The following is a 17,376-nucleotide window of genomic DNA, read 5'->3' as shown; positions in this document are numbered from 1 at the left end:
GCATGCAAATAAGCCCTAAGATCATAGGTCTCTCAGTTATGTAAAATCAGTATAGTAATTACTTACAGTTCATACTTAGCAATTATCTTGTCAGTTAACTTGTTATAAGAAGTTCTGTGTTATTAACTTCCAAAGGGGCATATTTTAATGTAAGAAGAATGTTAGAGACTTTTTAATAACTAATACTTTGAGAAAAAGCATATTAAATATTTACCAACCATGCAACACATGCTTTTATGTACATTTCCTATTCATTCCTATATGATATCATGAAGACCTAAGGCACTAAAGAAATGTATATATACTGCATGCAGATTAGCAGCAATTACTATATGCAATTGATATAGATTATATACAGTATGTATGTATATATATATATATATATATATATATACACACACACACAAATATAAAACAATCAAGTGCTAGCAAAATTATCCATTCTTTGCATGGTGAAAGTTTTTTTCTTCAGAAAAGGAACTGTATAATTTTTCTAATTTTCACTGGAATGATTTTCTTAATATTTGTGTTGTGTTTGGTCTCTCTGATGAAAACTCAATAAACAAGTTTGTTAAAAAAATAAATTATGTAATAACAAATTTTATTTATTTATTTAGAAATTATTCAGCACTATTCACAGTTCTAGGGGGGTAACAATGTTACAATCATAAAATATTCACATAAAACATCAGAGACAAACTAAAAAAACAAGACAAGCCATTAAATAACATGAAACAATAAATTGACATAAAACAGCCAGTCATTGCAACTCAGAAGACATGTCAATTCCATAATATTAGCACACTGAATTTTGACAGTACCTACTATAAAATTAACAAATATTACAGGTTATTAGATAAAAACGTATATATTTAACTGAACCTTAACCAATTTTTAAGATCAAACTACAGGAGCACCATAATGATACCAGTGTTCCCTCTATAAACTTAAATGGTTCCTTAACAAATTATTCATTAAAAGCCTGTGCAAATAAAATTTCCTTGAGCAGCTTTGGAAAACAAACCTCAGATATTCCAGCTGTAAGCTCCTCTGGAATTGTATTCCAAAGGAGAGGAGAGGACTTGCCATTCTGAAGATTCGCTCACAAGATACAGTTAGCCTGATGTGCTTTACCAAGGGCACAACTTGTAAGCTGCAAAGAGGTGATCACAACAGTCCGGATGGACAATATAATTTTTAAATAACTGTTTTTCCACTTGATGAGAATATGTACAGATGTGAGGTTTTGTGTGTGTTGGTTTGTGTTTGACTATATGTGTGCTTTGCATGTTTGTGTTTGACTATATGTGTGCTTGGATGAATGTGTATGTATATATTTTGTAGTTCTGTATGTGTATGTTTGTTTAAGCATTTTGTTTTTGTGTAAGTGTTTCCGTGTTATGTTATTTATCTATTGCTGTGTGTTTTTTGGGTGGGGAAGGCTGTGTGTGGTATTGGCTTGAATGTGTATTTGTGTCAATTGGAGTTTATAATCATATCACATCATATTAATTTCTATAGACAGCAGTCGAGACCTCAATCTAATGGTTCATCATCGTTAATTATTAGGGATGTACATCATTTTTATGTCAAATTAAAATATTGTACGATATTTCTTAATTCGTCATATATCGGTAAAATCGATAAACGATCACATCTTCCCCAAATTTTCATGAAAAATAGTTTTTCGGCTTAGTGCACGCACTAACAAAAACCGTTAATTTTTGTTACTTTTTGTTAGTTTTTTACTAAAAAAAAAAAAAAAAAGCTGATCCGCAGGAAAACAAGATTTTCCCGTGGCCACACAAACCCGAAAGTGCAAACGATCGGGCACCCAATGCACATCCCTATTAATTATACAAAAAGAGTCCACTTGATTGATACTAGTTCTATGCAGCCTGCCAGAACTAGTTCTCTAGCTGCTGAGGTCAAACAGCTAGAGAAATCTAACTAAGGGGGTCATTTTCTAAGGAGTTACCGCAGGAGATAAATTTGCAAATCACGCTAACAGCTGTTAATGCAATTTGCAAATGCAAATTCTTAATTTAGTATTCAGGGGGTGGAGTTGGGGCGGAGTTTATGTAAAGTTATTGTGTGCGGCAAAACGGCTGCAGTGGTAGCACGGCCAATAGCTACAACCCTTTCATTCGCGAGAGAGAGAGAGAGAGAGAGAGAGAGAGAGAGAGAGAGAGAGAGAGAGAGATGATAGAGAGAGGGAGAGAGAGAGAGCGATCTAGCTATCTCTCGCTGTTAATAGAGAGAGAGAGAGAGAGAGAGCCCCTTCCTATAATGCCTATGCCCTAGTACAGGTATTTGTATCCCTATGGGAGAGCCACCTAGTACACTCGAGGTGGGGATTAGGTATGAGCGTAGGGGGTTGTGGGCCCAATTTCACATTCAACATTGCGACCTACGGAAAGAACAGAAGAACAGTGGTCTCCTAGTGAAGATTTGCTGCTGTCGGAAGGTGAGGACCCTCACCTCCAAGAAGAGATTTGGGCAACGTTCTTCTCAACTTTGTGTGAGAGAACGTTTGCCCAAATCTCTTCTTGGAGTGAGTGTCTCCTCACTCCGGACAGCCAGGCAAATCTTCACTAGAGGACCACTGTTCTTTCTGTAGGTCACATGTTGAATGTGAAAGTGGCCCACAACCCCCTACGCTCATACCTAATCCCCACCTCGAGTTACTAGGTGGCCCTCCCATAGGGATACAAATACCTGTCTAGGGCATAGGCATTATAGGAAGGCACGCACTCACTCGCTCTCTCTCTCTTTCTCACATATACTGAAACAGGCTGTCTGGGAATATCATGGACCACGATACTCCTGGCTGGACACTTTAGTGTACTGCGATGATTCATTGGTTGTTTTATCGCGGTGCACGATGTTTTCGCGATTTGCGACTCCAGTTCTGCGAATGGCGTAAACATCGCGTGTGGCGATGTTTCCCCACTGCACGAAAAATGCCTTATTTGCATAGGACACACCCCCTCATGCGTTACCACTGCGATATTGGAAAATGAGGCCCTAATTCCCTAATTTTTGTAGCCTTCTAGATCAACCTGTCCACTGCTTTTTTTCTTTTCATCTTAAATCTCGATATAGCCTGCTGGTATCATAACTGGTGCTTCCTCTCCCGCAGAGGCTCCCCAAACTCCAAGTGGCCCGGCAAGCAGAGGCCTGATTTGGGAATCGAACTTAGGCTCTATGTAGCATAAAGTGCAGTACTTGCTACTGAGTCACTAGGCCAGCTATACTATATATATATATATAAACCAAAAGATGTTAGACAATAATAATATTTTAAGTGCTTACCTGTTAATAGAAAAAGGAAAATCCCATATATGATGAGAAAAGGAACATGAGCACTAATGTTAAGTATTCATAAAGGGGTAGATTTTCAAAGGGTTGCGCGTGTAAGGTACGCGTGCAACCCCCGAAAAACTACCCCTGCCTCCCCCTGCGCGCGCCGAGCCTATCTTGCATAGGCTCGGCGGCGCGCGCAAGTCCCGGGGCTTGCAAAAGGGGGCGTTCCAGGGGCAGGGCCGTGGGCGGGGCGCCAGCCCGGTGGTATGCCAGGGCGGGAACAAGCAAGCTACACCCATGCTTATTTGTTTACCCAGACTATCTTATTCAGCCCTTATTGGTTGTTTTTCTTCTCCCCTGCCGTTGAAGCAGAGAGCTATGCTGGATATGCGTGAAGTATCAGTTTTACTTCTCCCCTGCCGTTGAAGCAGAGAGCTATGCTGGATATGCGTGAAGTATCAGTTTTCTTCTCCCCTGCCGTTGAAGCAGAGAGCTATGCTGGATATGCGTGAAGTATCAGTTTTTCTTCTCCCCTGCCGTTGAAGCAGAGAGCTATGCTGGATATGCGTGAAGTATCAGTTTTTCTTCTCCCCTGCCGTTGAAGCAGAGAGCTATGCTGGATATGCGTGAAGTATTAGTTTTTCTTCTCCCCTGCCGTTGAAGCAGAGAGCTATGCTGGATATGCATTGAAAGTGAAGTATCAGACTTATTTGGTTTGGGGTAGTAACCGCCGTAACAAGCCAGCTACTCCCCGCTTTGTGAGTGCAAATCCTTTTTTCCACATTTCCTCTTGCCGTTGAAGCTTAGAGCAATGTTGGAGTCGCAGTAACCGTGTGTATGTTTATTGAATAAGGGTATTATCTCTAGGCAGTAGCCATCATTCTGGCAAGCCACCCACTCTTCATTGACAGCCTCTTGACTTTATGGATCCACAGTGTTTATCCCACGCCCCTTTGAAGTCCTTCACAGTTCTGGTCTTCACTACTTCCTCCGGAAGGGCATTCCAGGCATCCACCACCCTCTCCATGAAGAAATACTTCCTGACATTGGTTCTGAATCTTCCTCCCTGGAGCTTCAAATTGTGACCCCTGGTTCTGCTGATTTTTTTCCTACGGAAAAGGTTTGTCGTTGTCTTTGGATCATTAAAACCTTTCAAGTATCTGAAAGTCTGTATCATATCACCTCTGCTCCTCCTTTCCTCCAGGGTGTACATATTTAGATTCTTCAATCTCTCCTCATAAGTCATTCGATGAAGACCTTCCACCTTTTTGGTCGCCCTTCTCTGGACTGCCTCCATCTTGTCTCTGTCTCTTTGGAGATACGGTCTCCAGAACTGAACACAGTACTCCAGGTGAGGCCTCACCAAGGACCTGTACAAGGGGATAATTACTTCCCTTTTCTTACTCAATATTCCTCTCTCTATGCAGCCCAGCATTCTTCTGGCTTTAGCTATCGCCTTGTCACATTGTTTCGCCGACTTCAGATCATTAGACACCATCACCCCAAGGTCTCTCTCCTGCTTCTTGCATATTAGCCTTTCTCCCCCCATCGAACTTCTTCGATAAAGGTTAGGAGGGGGATTTAGGTAGGGCTGGGGGGGTGGGTTAGATAGGGGAAGGTGGGGGGAGGTGGAAGGAAAGTTCCCTCCAAGGCCGATCCGATTTCGGAGCAGCCTCGGAGGGAACGGAGGCAGGCTGCTCAGCTCAGAGCACGCAGGTTGTACAATTGTGCACCCCCTGGGCATGCTGACCCTGGACCTGTACAAGGCACGTGCATGTTATAAAATCCGTGGGGACACGCACACATGTGCACATGCCTCCTTGGGGCGCAGGGGGGCCTAATTTTATAAAGGTACGAGCGGCGATGACATCGGGCCTTTCCCAATTCCCTCCCAGTCCGCTGAAATGAAGGAGTGGTCTGGGAGGGAACTTCCATAACCCCCTGCCTAACCTTCATTCCCCTTCCCTTCTCCTCCTAACCCCTAAATCTAACCTACCTTACCTTTTTTTTTTTAATTTTGTAAGTTGCTGCTCCTCCAGAGCAGAAGCAACTTGTGCGTACCAGCCGACTGCCGGCTCCTGCTTCCCCGGCACAGCGAAAAATGGCCGCTATACCAGCCACCTCCAGCCCCGCTCCTCCCCACCCCCCAAACCGCCACATTATCTGGCGCCAGCACTTACTGGCGTACCGGGATTTACGCGCGCTGGGCATTTAAAATCTGCCCGTATATGTTTTTATTCAGATTATCGTTAGCTTTTTTCCTAAGGTGAGCTACACATGTAACATGGTGAGATTATTTTATTATAAATGTTGGTTATTTTTGTAAATACATTTACGTTTAAATAGTATCATAACAATGTTAAACTGTAAAGTCATGTGAATGGTTCCACATTTTATTGTAAATATATACGTTGTAATTCGTTATAATTTTTTACTGCATTATCTTCCTTCCAGCTTGTTGCAAGCTTCCAAGTTCTCTTCCCCTGTTGATTGTAACTTTGACTTATTCCTACCTATTGTTGTCTTCGTTCACTTGAATTGTTACTCCAGTTATACCCCTTGTTAAATGTAAACCGATCCGATATGGTTATTTACTATGAAGGTCGGTATATAAAACTGTTAAATAAATAAATAAAATAAATATACTATGTGACTTGTGCAGCGCAGTGCAGTGCTGGTTTCTAAATGCATATTGATGTTCGCATATAGTCATGTAATGAAGAAGTGTTCATTTATGCTTATGCTACTTAACATTAGTGGTCGTGTTCCTTTTCCTATGGTATTTTCCTTTTTCTCTCTCTCTCTCTCTCTTTGTATATGTATATATATATATATATATATATATATATATATATACTTTTTTTAATAGAACACTTAATCCTTATGGTTTAATTAGGGTTACTATCCATTTGAAACAGATTCTCAATCTCAGCCTAAAGGCCAATAAGGGATCATCTAGCTCTGACCTTACATTTGGTCTTTTATAAAAAGAGTTTGTGAAGCTTTAGGTATATAATAAATGTGACCTGCGGTGTTGTCGTCAAACTATTACTATTTTTGTGTCGCATGCCTTTAATACTTGTATATATATATATCCTCTGCAATTCAGTATTTCCGTAGAGTTTGGTATTTCCTGTTTGCCAGACCTTCTGTTGATGTATTGTTCTGTAGGTGCTGGACACTGTCGATGCGAGATTCCTTTGCTCCATTACTGAGCATCAACTGCTGATGCTGATGATATAGCATAGGCATTTTGTTCTCTAAAACCATATATGGGACTTTGCATTAACTGTAGTCATTCCATTTATTTCTATTTCATAAGCTGCATGCAGTAGTCACAGTATAAGGCTTTGCTATGTTTAGTAAATAGGGAAGTATGCAGAGGCATGACTTGGTAAATTCTTTTCAGCCTAGGTTTGCAGAAGGGGGTGAGGGTTTTTAGATTACATATTGAGTGCCTGCTGTGCCTCCGTATGGTTTTTTCCACTTGTTGCAAGATTTTCAGACCTTTGAATCCTGACTACAAAGAAAAGAAAAAAAATATGCTGGAAAAGAGAAGATAGGGCTGTGTCTGAATAAAACATTTTATTAAAGATTATTCCAGTAATGTGTGAGAGAGGCCTTAGGTAGGATGGTGGTGCTTTTAGGAGGCAGTTAGAGGCTGCACATCATTTATTTATTTATAAACTCCTGATACTTGCTAAAAATACAAAAGTAATTTCTGTGCAAAGTACAACATATAATAAAACAATCAAATTGAACAATGACATTTAAAACAGTAAACAAGAAAAATCACAAGCATAAAAGCAGACTGTCAAAAGGGCCATAGTATAGCTGAAACAGACATCGGATAAAAGCTTACACAGAAACTAATACCTTCCCTGCTTTCCTAAAATCCAAGTAGTTCAAGGTGGTATGACTATCAGATAGCTGAGTCCATAAAAAAAATAAGGTATAATGCATGTACTGGTGCATAGTGGCTAGTGCTGTGCTGGGTACACGGTTGTAGGTGGTATCCAGGCATGCAGGGGGACATCGTGAAAGGCTTAGGCATACCTACTAGGGTGGCACGCTGCCCATCGCCACAAACATATAACACCAATTTTATTTCATTTACATTGGTTGCCAGTTCAGTGGAAGATTAAGTTTAAGATTATTATGTTGTTTTTGTAAGGCCATTGATGGCCTGCCTCCAAGGTGTTTTAATTTTATTTTAAAGATTTATCAGCCTGTAACAACTTTAACATCCTCGATGTATGATGAATCAGTGGATGTATTGTACTTGGTTTTTCAGAAGATGTTTGACAAACTTCATCATGAAAGATTATTGAGAAAATGTAAAAGTCATGGGATAGGAGGCAATTGTGGATTGCAAACTAGTAAAAAGACAGGAAACAGGGACTTAATGGTCTGTATTCTCAATGGAGAAAGGTAAACAGTGGAAGTGCCCTGGGGTCTGTACTGGACTGGGAGTTTTTAATCTATATAAATAAAAATGTTAAATAGTTTGGACAAAATCGCTAATCTCAGAAACCACTGAACCGATTACTTTCAAATTTGGACACAACCTTCATTTCGCATACAGGAAGGTTCTTCTGTACTTACATTATACATATGTCACACCTGTGACAGGTAAAATAGGTTTAAAATTTTTTTTGAGAAAACAGCGACATCTGCTGGACATAAGCCCCATCTGTTACACCTTACACTAACACACGCTACACTAATCATTTCGCCAGTCCAGGTCCACGTTTCACTTCCATTTTTACACATTCGCGCACTTTTTTCGCCGGAAGATAACTATTTCCTTTACAGATAAAATACACCCACCACCCTCCTCACGCCCCCCACACACATGCCAAATGTATTTACTTCCCAGGCCCTCACAACACACATAAAACCTGACAGAAGTCCGGGAGGCTCCAGCGGGGGACCAGGACCGGTCCGGGACACATCTCCTGCACTACAGCCGTCGGCTGCCAGCAATCAACATGGCGCCAACGGCCCTTTCCCTTACTATGCCACTCGGGGACACCAATGGCGGCAGTAGCCCATGTGACATAGTAAGGGCGAGGGCCCCTCGGCGCCATTTTCAGGACTGGCAGCCAGCGGACCTTTGCCCTTACTATGTCAGAGGACCTACCGCTGCCATTGCTCCACCCCACTGACATAGTAAGGGCAAAGGGCCGTCAGAACCTATTTCAGTGCTCGCAGCCGACGGGCCAATGCCAATACATCGCTCCCGGACCGCTCCTGAACGCCCGCTCCACTGACTGACATTTTTATCAAGTCTTGGGGGGTCTGGAGTGTGGGGGGTGGTGATGAATTTATTGCAAACATCTTGGGGAGGGGTCACGAGGGGGGGGCAGGTTTCATTCATTCAGCAACTCTGGGGTGGGCAGGGTGGTGTGCTACTGTTTTTCGCATGGCTGGGGGAGGGGGGGCAGGAGAGTGTGGGGTGGTTAGTTTAAGAGAACTTTTCTCATAGGGTTGTTTTTTGGGGAAGGGGGAGGTTCACACACAAATACATACACTAAACTTGCACGATCTCGGGAACGCACCAAAATAGCCCTCCCCAGACCACAAAACAAATTTGGAAGTACAAATTTGGTTAGGCACTCCCCTATTTGGCTACATAATGCGCACAGATGCCCAGGGACAGACAACATATAGCACCAACAATTTAAATTTCCCAGGTCTTGGGAGGGGGCAGGAGGGTGGGGGGTTATTATTTGATTTGAAGGGTTGGGATTGGGGGTTTTTTTTGGGAGTGGGGGGTTTCCCACAGAAATAGAAAGACAAAGGTTTTCTGATCTGAAGGGTAGGCAGTAGGCGGGGGGAGGTGACAGTGAGGGGAGGGAGAATGAGGGGGGAGGTGAGTGTCAGGGGAGGGAGAATGAGGGGAGAGGTGAGTGTGAGGGGAGAGAGTTGGAGTGGGGACAGGGGAGGGAAGGGGGGGTGAGTGACTAAGGGGGAGGAGGATGAGTGACTGAGGTAAATGAGCAAGGGGAAGGGGGAGGGAGGTTAAAGAACCTGACTCTGCCACTGCAACGCGTGGCCGGGTACCGCTAGTATATTAATAAATGAACTGGAAAAGGGAACAACGAGTAAGGTGATCAAGCTCTGTAATTCATTGCTGGAGGATGTGGTAATGATGTATAGTTGAGTTTAAAAAAGGTTTGGCAAAGTTCGTGGAGGAAACATCCATAAACCTTTATTAACCAGGTAGATTTGAGGTAGCCAACTAATTATTTCTGGGCATTAGCAGCATGGGATCTATTTAATATCTGGGATCCTGCCAGATATTTGTGACCTGGATTGGCCACTGTTGAAAACAGGATACTGCACTTGGACCCTCAATCTGACTTACAGGTCGATACAGTAAGGCCGCGGTAGAAACAGTGCGGCAGTGTCAGGCGCACCCTTCCTCCCCGCACGTACAGCTCTCTTGACTTAGCGCCTGATACTCTCTTCTAATTGCATGCAAATGCATGCCGAGGCTGTGAAGCGTTAGGGAAGGGTTAGGCCCGCGCAACCCATTTTACTGTATAGGCGCTTAATACAGCGCCTATACAGTAACCTGGGTGCGCTGGTACCTGTCATTTCAAATGTCATTTGAAATGACAGGCACCAGGAAGTGTAAAAAAAACCCAAAAAACCAAAAATATGTAAAAACCTGAGTGTTAAAAAAAAATGTTTAAATACCTGTCACTTTCGTGCGGTCATCCAGGCAGCGGCGGGAGCCGGAGGGCCGCGTGGGTCCAGGCGGGCGGCGGCGGGAGCCGGGTGTTCCATCGGGCGGGTAGGCGGCAGCGGCATCCGGGGGGCAGGTGGGCCTTGGGCGGGTAGGCGCGTGTTCGATCGGGCGGGTAGGCGGCAGCGGCGGCGGGATCCGGGTGGGCGTTGGGCGGGTAGGCGCGTGTTCGATCGGGCGAGTAGGCGGCAGCGGCATCCGGGGGGCCTTGGGTGGCGGCAGCGGCGGCGGGATCCGGGGGGGCCTTGGGCGGGTAGGCGCGTGTTCGATCGGGCGGGTAGGCGGCGGGATCCGGCTGGGCGCGTGTTCAAACGAGGCCGCGGGCCGGGTCACACAGGCGCGCATTCATCCAGGCGGAGGAGCCGGTGGCGAAAGCAGCCTCCGGCAGCCCCCACCTGCAGTGAATGAATGCGCGCCTGTGCGACCCGTGCGATTCGGCGCACGGGTCGCACAGGAGCCGACGACCGCCGGCTCCCTCTGCCTGGATGAATGGCCGTGCGATTTCAGCGCTGAAGGCAGTCACATGCCGTGACTGCTTTCAGCGCTGAAATCGCACGGCCATTCCTTCACTGCCGGTGGCCGTGCATTCATCCAGGCAGAGGGAACCGTGGGCCGTTTTCGCCAACGGTTCCCTCTGCCTGGATGAATGCCCGTGCGATTTTGGCGCTCATGGCATGAGCGCCAAAATCGCACGGGCATTCATTCCAGCGGGGGCCGTACGTTCATCCAGGCAGAGAGAGCCGGAGGTCGTTTCGCCGTCGGCTCCCTCTGCCTGGATGGATGCCCGTGCGAAATCGGGAGGAAGGGAGAAGGGACTGCGGTAGAAGGCCCGAGCCTTGCTACTTTTTCGTTTTGGTTTTTTTTTTGCTTCGGGAGGAGGGGACCGGACGGGGCTGCAGGAGACCGGACTGGGGCTACACCGGAGACCGGACGGGACCAGGGCAGGTAAGCAATGTTTTTTACACTACTCTAACTCCTACTAGGGGGAGGCGGTAAACTAGCACGTTAAGGCCGCGGCAAAACAGCGGGTTACTGAGGAGATAATATCAGCGCCTGTTACAGTATCGGAGGGGAATAGCTAATTCCTTCATTATACAGCTTTTTCATTCATTTACATGCTGGGTGCGGAAAGGGTTATGCGTCTGTTTTAGGAAGCGCTAGGGATGCGTGAAACTGGAGACTGTATCGCTGAATCGCCTTACTCGTCTGTATTGTGCGCTCCCAGCACGTTACAGACGGGAAATCTTTAACCGCACGTTACTGTATCGACCTGTTAGTATGGCAATTCTTATTTTCTTATGATTTATTTATGTTCTTAATATAACGAGTGTCAAATTGTTACCTACCTAGAACATACTTTAGAATGGGATGTTTTTTAAATTAACAAATAAATAAGGTCCTTCAGTGTTGGCCGCTAACATTAGCTCCTCCCCTTTGATGATGTCACCGAGGGCTCACTATTAAAGGTCTGCTGTGATGCCGGAGGTGCCACACACACAAAGAAACATATCTAAGGAGCATGTTCCTCTGTGCACTCCTTTGTACGTGATCGAGTGTGTGCCTATGTTTTCTTACAAGTGGATTATTTTGTACCTCTCACTGAGTGGTAATGGCTGTGTGTGTGTTTCTCTTAATGCCCTGTATGAATTGCTAGGTTTTTCTTTCATTTTTAAACTTTCTGTTTTAATATAATTCTTTATATTATTGCTCTGTCAATGATATAAAACTTCATGTGGCCCACAGGGATCAGCAGCGCTGGAGGGTGATACTCTCAGACTGCACGGCTGGCACCCTCCACTTCCAGGTCTGCCAGCTACCTAAACGCTGGGACACTGCAGAGATGCCCTGGTGCTGGTTACTGCCCACGCTGTGCCTAGCACCTCTCGCAGCAACTAACATCACCTCAGGGAAGGGGGAGTGTGGACTTGCCATCCCACCCCCTGAGATGGGATGGTCCATTTGGGCAATTTGAAAGGCAAAGGGGTGGTGGGCCAATCAGTCTGGATGGGGGGAAAGGTTTTGGTTCCCCAAAGAAGTGGTGCCTTCCACATCTTCTGTATGTTCCGCACAGTCTGATGGCTCAGGTACTTAGACAGTTAAGTTGGTAAATTGCAGCCGTATTTATTTTAACAATTCTTTACGATGTCTTCTTTGAGTATGCCTCCCATATTTGAATGCGAGAGTGTTCTGTCTCCTCCCCACCTTGGTGGGTGGTCAGTACTGCTATAGCTAATGGCAGGCACTGGGCCTTGTGTACAAGTGCTGATAACAGCTGGGGGTGCCCACATCTGTCATACTGGGGCAATGAGAGGTTTGGGTGACCCTCGGGGATCGACAGCATTTGGAGGTGCTGTCGGGATGCCCAACCACATACCATACTTATGGGTCTGCCAATCGCTCAGCAGTCTGGGCCACACACATGCTGCGAACGTGCACTACGTTTCAGCTGCTACCCATGCTGAGCTTGGCATCTCCAGTTGGGCCATTTGAAAGGCAAAGGGGCTAGAGACAAAATTGGAATGTTTCTTTCTCCTGAATTGGAATGTTTCTTTCTCCTGCATCCCTCATCGCCATGCATACTTCGTCCCACCCACCCTCCCTTATTAAAGTTAAATAGAATGCATGTGTCTAACTGTTAGGCTGCTATGATTGTCTATTTAGAAAATATTTATGTATTTCACAGTTGTAATTGAGCCAGTTGTTCCTATGGCTTGTTAATTGTCACAGCATAGAGGCGGGGCACTAGAGGCTGGGGGAGCAGGGCTGTCAGAGGGGTAATGGAGCCCCTTGTTATGGTCACAGGCCTTTTTTTACACCTTCCCTTTCTTGTTTTTTTTGCCAATTCCTTTTACAGGGTCTTTTTTTTTCTCTATTTCTTTTCTCTCCATCTGCCTTCTTCCCTCAAACACACAATCAGGTTCTCATTCTCACAGCGGCCCTACTACCGGGTTTCCTCCTCTTCTCGGGCCACCGCGACGTGGGATATGTGGCGGCCCATTAACGCTGCTCTTCTCCTGTACACGGCAGATGCTCCTCCTCCTTCCTGCCCATGCGGCTCCGGCAACGTTTTTCTTCCGGGGCTGCGCAGGCAGGAAGGAGGAGGAGTGAACGTGACCCTTTTCTTCGGGCTGTGGTGAGGTAAGCTCCACCACGCCCCCGCCGATCTTCCTGCTGTAGTTTCCTGCTTCCGCCGGCCCTGCTGCTATGTGGACCGGGCGACGCACCTTCACACTGCAGGCGACACACTAACGTGTCGCAACACACAGTTTAGAAAGCTCTTCCGTACTGTATGCGGAATAGTTTTAAGTGTATGCTGGAGAGTGCTTTAATGTTGTGTTTTCTGTCTTTTTTCTCTCCCTGTATAATGCTTTCTTTCCTTTAGCTACCCTCAGGGTGTTACATTTCCATTTTTCATTTTTTGTAGCATTTTTGTCAAAAGTCCTGAACTCTCTCCTACTGTAAGTGAAGAAGGTCAGTTGGAGAGATGGCTGAAGAAACCAAGGAAGGCTATTAAATAGAAAAGGCTGAAATGAAGTAGGGAAGAAAGAGAGAGGACTTGTGCAAAGAAGGAACAGAGTAAACATGAACAGTAATTTATTCCAAAGGTGTGAGGAAAGAGAAAGATTGTAGAGAAACTGAGCAAAAGGTAGTAGGGATTGGTATTAAAAACTTCAGACTGTTTATTCTCTGCACATCTTGATGATCCAGCATTGGTGGGATCGCGTGTTGGTGAACATAGAGTAGAAGAGATGCTCACTTTTCCAATGTTATGTTTGCAAGATAAGTCTCAAAAACCACCAGCCCAAAAGAGAAAGAGTGTAATGGTATAAACAATGATATATCAATGACCCTTGACTATTATTTTCTTCAAAAATGTATTTATCACTCCATTATGCAAACCTGAATAAAATATTTCTTACCTCACTTCTTTCAAAAGAACCATCTCTTGCTTCAAAGCTTTTACTATATTAAAATTAAAGCCCAAACATCCAACACACCTACCCCTCTTCCACACTCTCATATATCATCTATATTTAATAACAACCCAGCTTAATCATACATAATGGGGCGGATATTAAAAGGGTTATGCGTGTGACCACAAAAACTCACTCCTGCACACGCCGAGCCTATTTTGCATAGGCCCGGGGCTTGAAAAAAGGGGCAGGGAGGGGGCGGGACCGAGGCCTCCGGCACAGTGGCTTTGCCAGGGGATCGCGCACCGGCACTTGGCCGGCGCGCACAACCTACGCCTGCATAGAGGCAGGCGCAATGTATTAAATAAAGGTCAGGTGGGGGGTTTAGATAGGGCTGGGGGGCGGGTTAGGTAGGGGAAGGGAGGGGAAGGTGGGGGGGGGAAGGAATGTTCCCTCTGAGGCTGCTCTGAGGCAGCTATTGGGGCTCCCCTAGGGCTCGGTGTGCACAAGTGTGCACCCCCTTGCGCATGCCAACCCTGGATTTTATAACATTCGCGCAGCTGCGCACACGTTATAAAATCAGGCGTAGATTTGTGCGCGCCAGGTTGCGCACACAAATCTATGCCTGCGCGTACATCTTTAAATCTGGCCCACTGTTTTTAAAGCACCATCATATAAATCTTAAACATCAAAAGGCACTATAAGAACAAAATCATTTTTAAATATTTTAGATAGTATAATCTAAATGCTCTGTTGATTTATAACGAGGCAGGAAAATCTCCGACGGACTCACTTAACTTATAATGATGTCCACAACCGTGCAATGTTCACCTCACAAAAGTCTCTCTAATTATGGGACTCTAATAGTGGTGCAAGACAAGTCTAACAAGGCACTATACTCCAAAGTTTCACATAGTGAATGCCTCTTCATCTGAAGGGCAGATACTTGCCACCTTAAAACAGGCTTCCTTTCGTCCAGTATTAAAGAAAGCTTATCCTGCATTGTTTCATTTTATTATGAATATTATATGTGCCTTCTGTTTAGATTAGTAGATAAGTAAACTATACATTTTTTAAGTAAATACAATAAATGACCTCCAAGATAGAGAGATGCTCTCTCTCATTTTCTGAACCTGCTTGGTCGACATCCTTTCTTTTCAGTTGGGGAGGAGGGATCAAAGGGAATGCAGATTCACCAAATGTTCATGCTGTTGAGGGCAAAGAAAGATGAGAAGACATTGTAGGTTGTCAAACCAATTTAAACATGTCATTGGCAGCGTCTCATTAGGAAAGCTGTGGGGTACACTGAGGAGCCAGTGTTCAAAGGTCCATTAGTACTATCTCACCTGCATTATTGATCACAAGTGATTAATGCATGTAAACTAGCTTGCAATAGTTTTATTGTGAAATCTATGCTAATGAAGTAAACTGTATGAAAAATAGCTTATTCCCTATTAGTACAGTAAAAAGGTATGTGTGTTGAAAAATGCAAAATGCATCATAGATGCATTAATGACAAAAACGTAATACCTTGAGGAGGTGTAGTTTAGGTTTTGCAATACTATCCACATGTAAGTACACATGTACTTTAATGTCTGCAGTAATATATGTCTCAATTGCATGTCATTAACATTGGCCAATAATACACACAATAATGGCAGATGTTAATGCACCGTGGCCCCTGAATGTGTTATAATCTCATTTGCATGTCATTAACATTGGCCAGTAATACACACAATAATGGAAGATGCTAACGCACCTTGGCCCCTGAATGTGATATAATCTCATTTGCATGTCATTAACAGTGGCCAGTAATACACACAATAATGGCAGATGTTAACGCACTGTGGCCCCTGAATGTGTTACAATCAGTAATTTGTCTTCTGCACAAAATTTCAGCTGCTGAATATCAGAGCACTGCACCCGGTATTTGTAAGACACGCAGTACCGATGTAACACAATATAGGAAGAGCATTCAGTGTGTGAATAAAATTATTACTAGACAAGTTGTAATATCAGTACTGTATATGGCCACCAGATCCTTGCAGTCGTTTACCGTAGTGTGCTAACAAATCTTAAACAATTACCATATTTCTGCCTGTGTTCATTCCATACTTTGCTCGGTATACATTTAGTGAGCACGGGCTACGCTTCCAGTTCTATCCCTTGAACTATACGTAAGGTTATTTTCTTGATGTGTCCTGCTTAACTACATCCTATATTGCTTTCCTTTTGTGGTCTGTAAAAATTATGAAGTTCCTGTTTTTTTAAACTGATCTTTTTCTTTTCCCCAGTGCCACACCATCAGGTCTGCCAGCTTCACTACAGCCCTACACAACCTCTATACCCCACCGTATTGTCTGTTGTTCCCCCAAACCCAACCAAGAGAGAAACAAGCACTGCTGTCAAGCTTGCCATGGAGGCTCTTGTGGTATTAGTGTGGCCCTTGCCACCTCCTCCTCCCAGCTTCCCTTGCCTTGAAAGGATGCATGTGCTTTTAAGCCTTTTGTTGGCTGAACACAGTCCATCCTTTCCAGGTTGTCACATCAGTCAGTTACCTGAGTAGCACCAAACTGTCTCCTCGTCCTTTCCTTTCCTGCGATGATGCACCCACCCTCAGCTAGCCTAGAAAGTGAGAGACTGACATCACGTGTGTGTTAGGGTTGTGCAAACACTCGGTTATTCATATCTAGATCATGTTTGGCTTTAGATAGCCTGAGAGATTTTGTATATCATTGAATTGAGAGGGCTTTGAGGTTTACAAGGGATTGGAGGGGAATAAATGCAATTTGTGGTGGTGTATTAAAAAAATGTGCATAAATAGGTCTTTCCAGTATCTGACGCAGAATTTCCATCTTACAGAACATATTTGCGAAGATGAGTCAGCTTTCTTTTGAGTATAATTTTTGTTTGTGTGCGGATAGACCATTTTTAGTTCACAAATATGATATGGTATGGTTGCTGCAGCTCTGTAAGCCTGAAGGATAAAAGTGTTAAAAAATGTATCTTTCTGAACCCTCACATAACTAACATTCAGGAAAAATATTCAAGATGGTGTGCAAACTTACCTCCCTCCCACTTCCCATGTTTAATAGAAATTGCATTTTTACTGTTCATCTTCTACCAGGTGTTTTGATTAGAAAGTGAAAATCCCATCCCAGTGGCCACTGTACTTTTGAAAATAGGAATCAGATTCTTTAACGTGAAAATCCAGTCTCTGAGGACAGAGGCATAAAGGCAGCTGAGAGAAGCGTTAGCTCCCTGCCTTGCCACTTAGCCCAAATTATTGCTTAAGTGGGGTAGAATTAGATGTAAGTGCAGATCTCTGAGATCAGAGCTACGCAGTTACAAGCTATCCAGATGCATATGAATCATGGAAGGATTTCACAGAAAGTGATGCTC

At 44.3% G+C, this 17,376-nt stretch overlaps 1 protein-coding gene across 14 annotated transcripts in view; it reads left to right on the top strand.

The window, feature by feature from the left end:
• Window positions 1–17,376, top strand: part of CAMK2D (calcium/calmodulin dependent protein kinase II delta) — a 613,333-nt gene that overhangs the window by 561,816 nt on the left and 34,141 nt on the right. The window lies entirely within an intron of this gene.

This window comes from Rhinatrema bivittatum, chromosome 1, assembly GCF_901001135.1.
Source record: "Rhinatrema bivittatum chromosome 1, aRhiBiv1.1, whole genome shotgun sequence".
NCBI classification, from domain to species: Eukaryota; Metazoa; Chordata; class Amphibia; order Gymnophiona; family Rhinatrematidae; genus Rhinatrema; species Rhinatrema bivittatum.
Note: the sequence above shows the minus strand (reverse complement) of the source record. Positions and strands in the feature narration are given on the sequence as shown.